Consider the following 7,049-nt stretch of genomic DNA (forward strand, 5'->3'; position numbering starts at 1 on the left):
GCATAGTTTACATACTTAGTCAAAATTTTTACTTCAAATAGGAAAGATATGATACTCTCAATTGAATGTTTTGCACGTCAAGAAGGTAAGTATTTAATTTAAAATCCTTTAAAAGGTAAATATTGAATTTAAGAGATTTTTAGGGATGTTGTCTATCTAACTTTTCATGACATTTTTTTAAGAATGTTTTAGGGATGCATTTTCAAAATAAAAAAGAGGGTAAAGTGGAAAAAATACAATAAATGATTACACATTTTAGACATTTTTTATTAAAATCTAAAAATAGACATTTTTCAAATTCAAACCCACCGTTTTAGACATATCCTGCAATTTCTCAAAATCATACAATGTAGTCAAATTTAATTTAATATTTTGTATTAACTTGCTAGAATTTGTTGTCCTTTTCATAATATGTTCAGTATTAATTTGTTAGAATTGATTGTCCTTCACATAATTTAAACATGTTTAATATTAATTTACTCTCTAGTTTTCTTAAATTCCCAAACCCGACTTGTATGTGTCTTAAATTTCAAAAAGACGTCTTTATGATCCCTAAATTTTAAAATATTATATATATTTTTTAAATTTTAAATTGAATTTCCATTTAGTCTCTAAATCTTAAAATGCTACTTTTCTACCCTTCGGTTTAGTTTATTTGGACCGAAGTTTCAATATTTTACACTTTTGTCCTAAGATTTCATTAATGTTTGCTTTTCATCTTTGACGTTTACTTTTAGTTAATTAATTTAAAATCATTAAGATGTTTTTTTTTAATTTTTTAAAATATTGATGAAAATTTAGTGAAAACTAATTTAATTATTATTTTTAAAAATAATTGATATACATGAATGTTGAAAAGTAAAAGAGAATATTTAATAAGAAATCAAGACGAAAAATGTAAATCTTAAAATCTAAGAACTAAATGAAAACAAAACTCATAATTCGAAGGCAAAAATGTAACAGTTTGAATCCTATAAACCAATAGAAATTAAACTCTCAAAACTAGACATTTTAAAATTCAGGGACAAAATGAAAAGTAGATTCAAAATCCATCTCTAAGTCATGGATATGTTTATGTTATATGGATTCTATAGGGTAGCTCTCGTGATAAAGAAAACTCATTTTATAAGAACTACAACAAAATTTGGAATAGACCACAGTAATTATGATGATCAAATTAGATTGTTTAGATCACAATTTTTAGGATCTTACTTTTTTTTCTAGTATAATCAATTCTATAGTCCGTCATGCTTTGAAAAAGAGAGTGATTCAATTAAACAACGGTTCTATGGTGTAGTGGTTAGCACTCTGGACTTTGAATCCAGCGACCTGGGTTCAACTCCCGGTAGGACCTCTCTATTTTTCGTTTATTTATTTATTTTCATCACCATTGCCCTTTTCATTTAGCTATCTGCATCAACATTTCTCTTCTGCGAACCCTACCATAGAATCTTCTTCTCTCTTTCACTGAGTATCATTCAAGCCTTTTCGCCATCACATTTTTATTCCACTTCACACGAAGCTATAAAGGAATATTTCGAAAGAACAAAAAAAAAAAAAAAAAGTTAAAAGAAACCACTATTACAAAATTTGGAATAGATCACGATAATTGTGATCATGATCAGATTATTTTGACCACAATTTTAGAATCATAGTTCATTCTAATATAATCTATGTTATAGACTATGATCATATTCACAGTATATATCACATTTAGTGTTAGTCATAGTTTATAATTGTTGAGGGTTTTCCATGGCAAGGTACAAGCTTAAAGGAGAACGAAAACTTGCATGGTGTTCGAACATCTCAAAAGAGAAAGTCAAATTCTTGAGTTTCTAGTCAACTATCCAACCTCGTGGAGTTTCTCCAAAGAAAAAAATGATTAAGTCGAGCATGTTAATGAAACTTAGCAATCTTGAGGACAACACCTATTTTGATACCATCAAAATATTTCACATATCTTCATGAGGGATTTAGAGGATGAGCTTTATAAATAGCCTTAAACCAATCATCATAACGGGTAAGCAATTCTCTCTTTGCATCTGAGTGTCGGCTTGGCACTACACCAATGTGAGTATTCTTGCACAAGTCAACTCCAAGAATGCATCTAGATTAAAAGGGTGGTTCGGAGGAGGCTCAAGGCCCGAGCACGAGTTTCTCACACACACAAAAAAAAAAAAAAAAACTTCGGACACATTCAGGTTATTTTTCTATTTTTTAAAAAACTTTGGACACGTTCAGGTTATTTTTCTATATTTTATTGCTTATGTTGGGAGGATATGATATAGGTCTTTGGGACCCAACGTAGTACACAAATAGGCTTTTGGACATGTGTTGGGGTGCTTAGCCCTTTTAAGGGCAACTTTTCATGCATGTATGATGAGTGATATTTATTAGAGTGTATTGAGATCACTCTACACCAGCGAGGTACGGGTACAGATTTTGTGATGATTTGACTAGTTGTCACACTCCCTCCAAGATTATCCTCTTAATCTAGAAGGAGATATGAAAATAGTAAACATCGACCCTCTTTTGAAATTTACTGTCTACTTGTTTCTTGCATAACCTGATATTCCACAAATATATATACATTCACATCATAACCCGCAACCTCATAGGAATTTAAGAACTTCATACAACCTATACATAGACCCATACATACAAGGATATTTACAAACATATACATACCAAAAGAACCAACTCCTTTCACGTCTTGCAAAATAGACCAACAAGTACAACAAAGTAGTTTATCTCTCATTCCCTGATAACATGATTACATGCCAGACAAGATCAAAATGTTATATAGACAAAAATCTAAGAAAAGTTGAGCTATTTGACAACTTGATGCATGAAGGTATTGAATCCCATAGCGAAGCGCGTGATCACTTTGCTTCATTTTTGTTTTAAAATTACAATACAAAGAAGAAGAAACATACATCAATATTTCATAAGTTAAGCATGAAATTAGAGGGAAAAAGAAACCTACATTTAAAGAACTGTTCTTCAAACTTCTCCAGGTCTTCACAATTTCTCAATGGACAGATCTTCTATATTGTGACACCACCAATTGGTCTTCCCAAGTATTCTCTTGGAAAGGATTGATTTGTGAGAATTGACTTTTTGAAAGAGCAAATGAAATTTGTGGTTTTTGGAGAGCTTTCCCACAGAAATCACTTTCTCTGTGAAAAACATGAGATAGTTCTAAAAGGAGAGGAGAACTACTCAAGAAGACAATAACTTCTCCTCTTTCTTTAACATGAAGTGTGGATGAACTCCCACTTCACCCATTTCCTATTTAATTAATTAAATGAAATCCATTTAATTAGATCAAATAACTTCTCCCCTTCTTTAACGTGAAGTGGCAATAACTCCCACTTCACTCACTTCTTATTTAGTTTAATTTAATTTAATTATTAATTACAATAATTAATAACTAAATGAAATAAATTAATTAAATATTTTATTTATAAAATTAAATATCAAATATTTAATTAATAAAATATTTGAATCTTATTCAAATATTTATCTCTCTCATAACCTATAATTTTAATATGAATCTCATTCACATTAAATATTAACCTATATTTTAATATGCATCCTACTAATATTAATTATTTTAATAATATTCAAATAATAAATATCATTTTATTATAAAGTTTATTTTCGAATATCATTCAAAATTAACTTTATATTATAATGTATCTATATACATTATATTAATTGTAGTATCTATATACATTATATTAATTTTATCATATATAATTAATATTATTTCCTTTAATAATTTGAACAATTCAAAATCTTCAAAAACTGTTGTTCTTATTTACTGTGAGCTAGCAAGGGGACCTAATGGACATACAGATTAGAAACTTCAATAATTCAACATTAACTAATTAAACTCTTTAATTATGTTAATGGACATTCATTAACTGTGGGTCCCTCTATTAAAGACTTACAACTACACTTTTCGCACGGTAGAACATTTCTACGTCCATGGATTTAACAATTACAATAAATCGATCTTTCACGAGCAGTTTATAATTACAGTTTGATGGAAAAATAGGAAATGAGGATCAATTTTACTCTAACTGCATAAATTAAACATACAACCCTAAATTAATTAATTAGGGTTTTTTTGAAATCTTACCTTTGAAGCTTCCGAAACTCTTCTATCTCCGCTCGAACACGAACCGGACAACCACTAGAACTGACCTACTATCCTTTGGACTCATAATCGGGTTGTGGAACCCAATGGATGAAGAACCCGAGAGAGAGAAAGAGATGGAAATAGAAGATGGATTTTTGGGTTGAGTTTGGGTTTTGAATTTTTCTAAAAAAAAGTGATTTTTTCTAATCCAAAATTGAAACCAATTTTGGGAAAATTTCATAAGTCTTTTATCCAAATTGAAGCCCATATTTATAGAAAAAAGCCATGCAAAATTGCATGAAACAAATTCATAAAAACCCAATACCTAGAATCCACTATCTAAGTGGGCTTAATGTCTCCACTATAAGCCAACACCTAGCCCACTATCTTGTTAGTGGAATTATCCAACAAAAGTTTGGATTTTCCCACTAACTTTAGTCAAAGGGCAAAATAGTCATTTTGTCAAAGTCAAACATTGACCGAAAAGTCAACATTATGACTTTTTATGATTTTTTCCATGTTGACTAATTTTGACCTCCCGAACATGAATCTGCATTCATTTTCTCGAAATTCAAATCACATTTGAATATAAGGTGGTCAAAGTTTGACTTTTTTAAAGTCAAAAGTCAACTATTTGACTTTTTACATCTTTGACTATTTCTATTATTTTCGAGCTTCCGAATATGAACGTATTCATATTCTTAATATTTAAATTACATTTAAACATTAAAGCTGTATCTCTAAACTGAAAAATCGATCACTATATGACATATACTTATCAGTTTCTCTCTCTTCACCTAATTCGAACAATTCGAATTATTCTATCATACTGTTCTAAGTTTATTCCATATGAGCTAGTAGGGGAACCTAATGGACCTATAGATCATAGGCTCCGACGATCCGAGATTAGCTGGCTAAACTCTTTAGATGGAGCTAATCAACATTCATTAACTCATGGGTTATTCCACTATAGTCTCGTAGTTGCACTCCCCTCACTATAGATATATTTATGTCCATATGGTATAACCATGATTAGTAAGCTAATCCTTAACAGGTTGTTCGTAATCACGGTTGGGTCATAAAAACTGTTTTACCCCCGAGACTACATCTTATTCTTTAAGTTCCACTGATCCTCTAATGAACAATTGGTTTAAGGTCCAACCTATAAACCGAACCCCTCTCGGGCCAAGGAGAGGGTGGGGCCTCTTGTTCAAGACCTAGATTCAGTACTAAAGGAAACAACCTATCTACTATCCCTATAACGGGTAGAAGTGAATTCCGTCTTGCGTCCTATGTTTCCAGCTATCCACCTGATCTTACCCCTGAAATGGGAGGCTTATTGGGCCACCAATAATGAGCTGCCCTCTCCTATGCAGATCTAAGGATAATTCCGAGTGAACAGGAGTTTATAGTTAGCTTAGGATTAAGAGTTACCTAGGTCATCAATTAACGAAATTGTCAATTTTATACATTAAACGACATTTAGAATGTAAAAAGTGACTATTTCATGGTTCAGTCTTATGTAAACTCTTTACACAGGATACCCCATTTTCATGTCTCCACATGAACGGTTTAGGATCACATCGTTTGTACTAACTACAAAATGAGCCGCATCCATAGTGTCCCCAGAATAAGGCGCCCAACCTTATTCATATACTATAGACCATTTTGGATATATATTTGAACTTGATCCACATTTATGTCACTACATAAAGTTCAAACTTAAACTTAATAGCCTCGGAACCTTAGTCTATTAGATTCATGAATATAGAATTTAAATTTCCTAAAGATTTTCAATAACAACTTTATTAAACAAGAATATGATATTACAAACTACGAGTTTTATGACATAAAATCCAACAAACTCCCACTTGGACTAAAACTCCTAATAGGATCAAACAATGCTGAATTTAACTGTGAGAAATTAATATTACATATGAGTACAATAAACTAGGGCATTCACGCCCAACATAATCTCCCACTTGTCCTAGTTTAGAAACACCGTAAACCTAAACTCTGTAGGTGACCCTCAAAAACTTTAGCCGTGAGGGTTTTTGTAAAAAGATCAGCAATGTTTTGCTCAGAAGGTATCCGCGTCACTACAACGTCATCATGGTGTACGATTTCCTGGATAAGGTGGTACTTGCGTTCGATGTGCTTTCCCCATTTATGGCTTCGAGGTTCTTTTGAATTTGCAACTGCACCGCTGTTGTCACTTGGTTTTTCTACAAGAGTCTAGACTGAATTAAAGTACATTGACTCCATTTCAAGGTCCATATCTTTTATCCACTAGTCATGGTCCACATCATTCATTGCCTGTTTATAGGTCAATGGGTCCTCTACGCCCTCATCAGTATGATTATTTGAGTTTCAGCGAAACCCAAATAGCGGTCAGACTGATGAACAACTCTCCCACTATGTCGAGGCACTCTCAACTCTTGAGAAGGATGTGACTGACTAGAAATACTAGCTTTATCTACTACTTTAGTAGATGAACCAGGTATATTTGTAGAGTCTTTTGAATTTTTTTTAACACTATTTTACTGCGTGGTTGATGATTTCTAATGTGGTCTTCCTCTAAGAATGTGACATTTGTTGATACAAATATCTTGTTTTCTTAAGGATGATAAAACAGAACACCCCTTGTTTCCTTTGGATAACCTACAAATAGGCATAATTTTGAACGATGTTCCAATTTCTTGGGATTTTATACCAACACATGTGTTGGGCAACCCTAAATTCTAAAGTGACTTAAACTACTTTTATGCAGTTTCCATAGCTCATAAGGTGTTTCTGAAACACTTTTAGAGGAAACGTTGTTCAAAATATGGACAGCAGATTCAAGTGCATATCCCCAAAAGGAATCAGGCAATTGAGCATAGCTCATCATAGAGCGAACCAT

General features: G+C 31.9%; 1 non-coding gene across 1 annotated transcript; it reads left to right on the top strand.

Moving 5' to 3' along the window:
* Positions 1 to 1,282: 1,282 nt before the first annotated feature.
* Positions 1,283 to 1,354, top strand: TRNAQ-UUG. Its single transcript has one exon. It is a non-coding gene; the product is annotated as a tRNA-Gln (tRNA).
* The last annotated feature ends 5,695 nt before the right edge of the window (positions 1,355 to 7,049 follow it).

The sequence above is a fragment of the Benincasa hispida genome, chromosome 5 (assembly GCF_009727055.1).
Source record: "Benincasa hispida cultivar B227 chromosome 5, ASM972705v1, whole genome shotgun sequence".
Classification (NCBI taxonomy): Eukaryota; Viridiplantae; Streptophyta; class Magnoliopsida; order Cucurbitales; family Cucurbitaceae; genus Benincasa; species Benincasa hispida.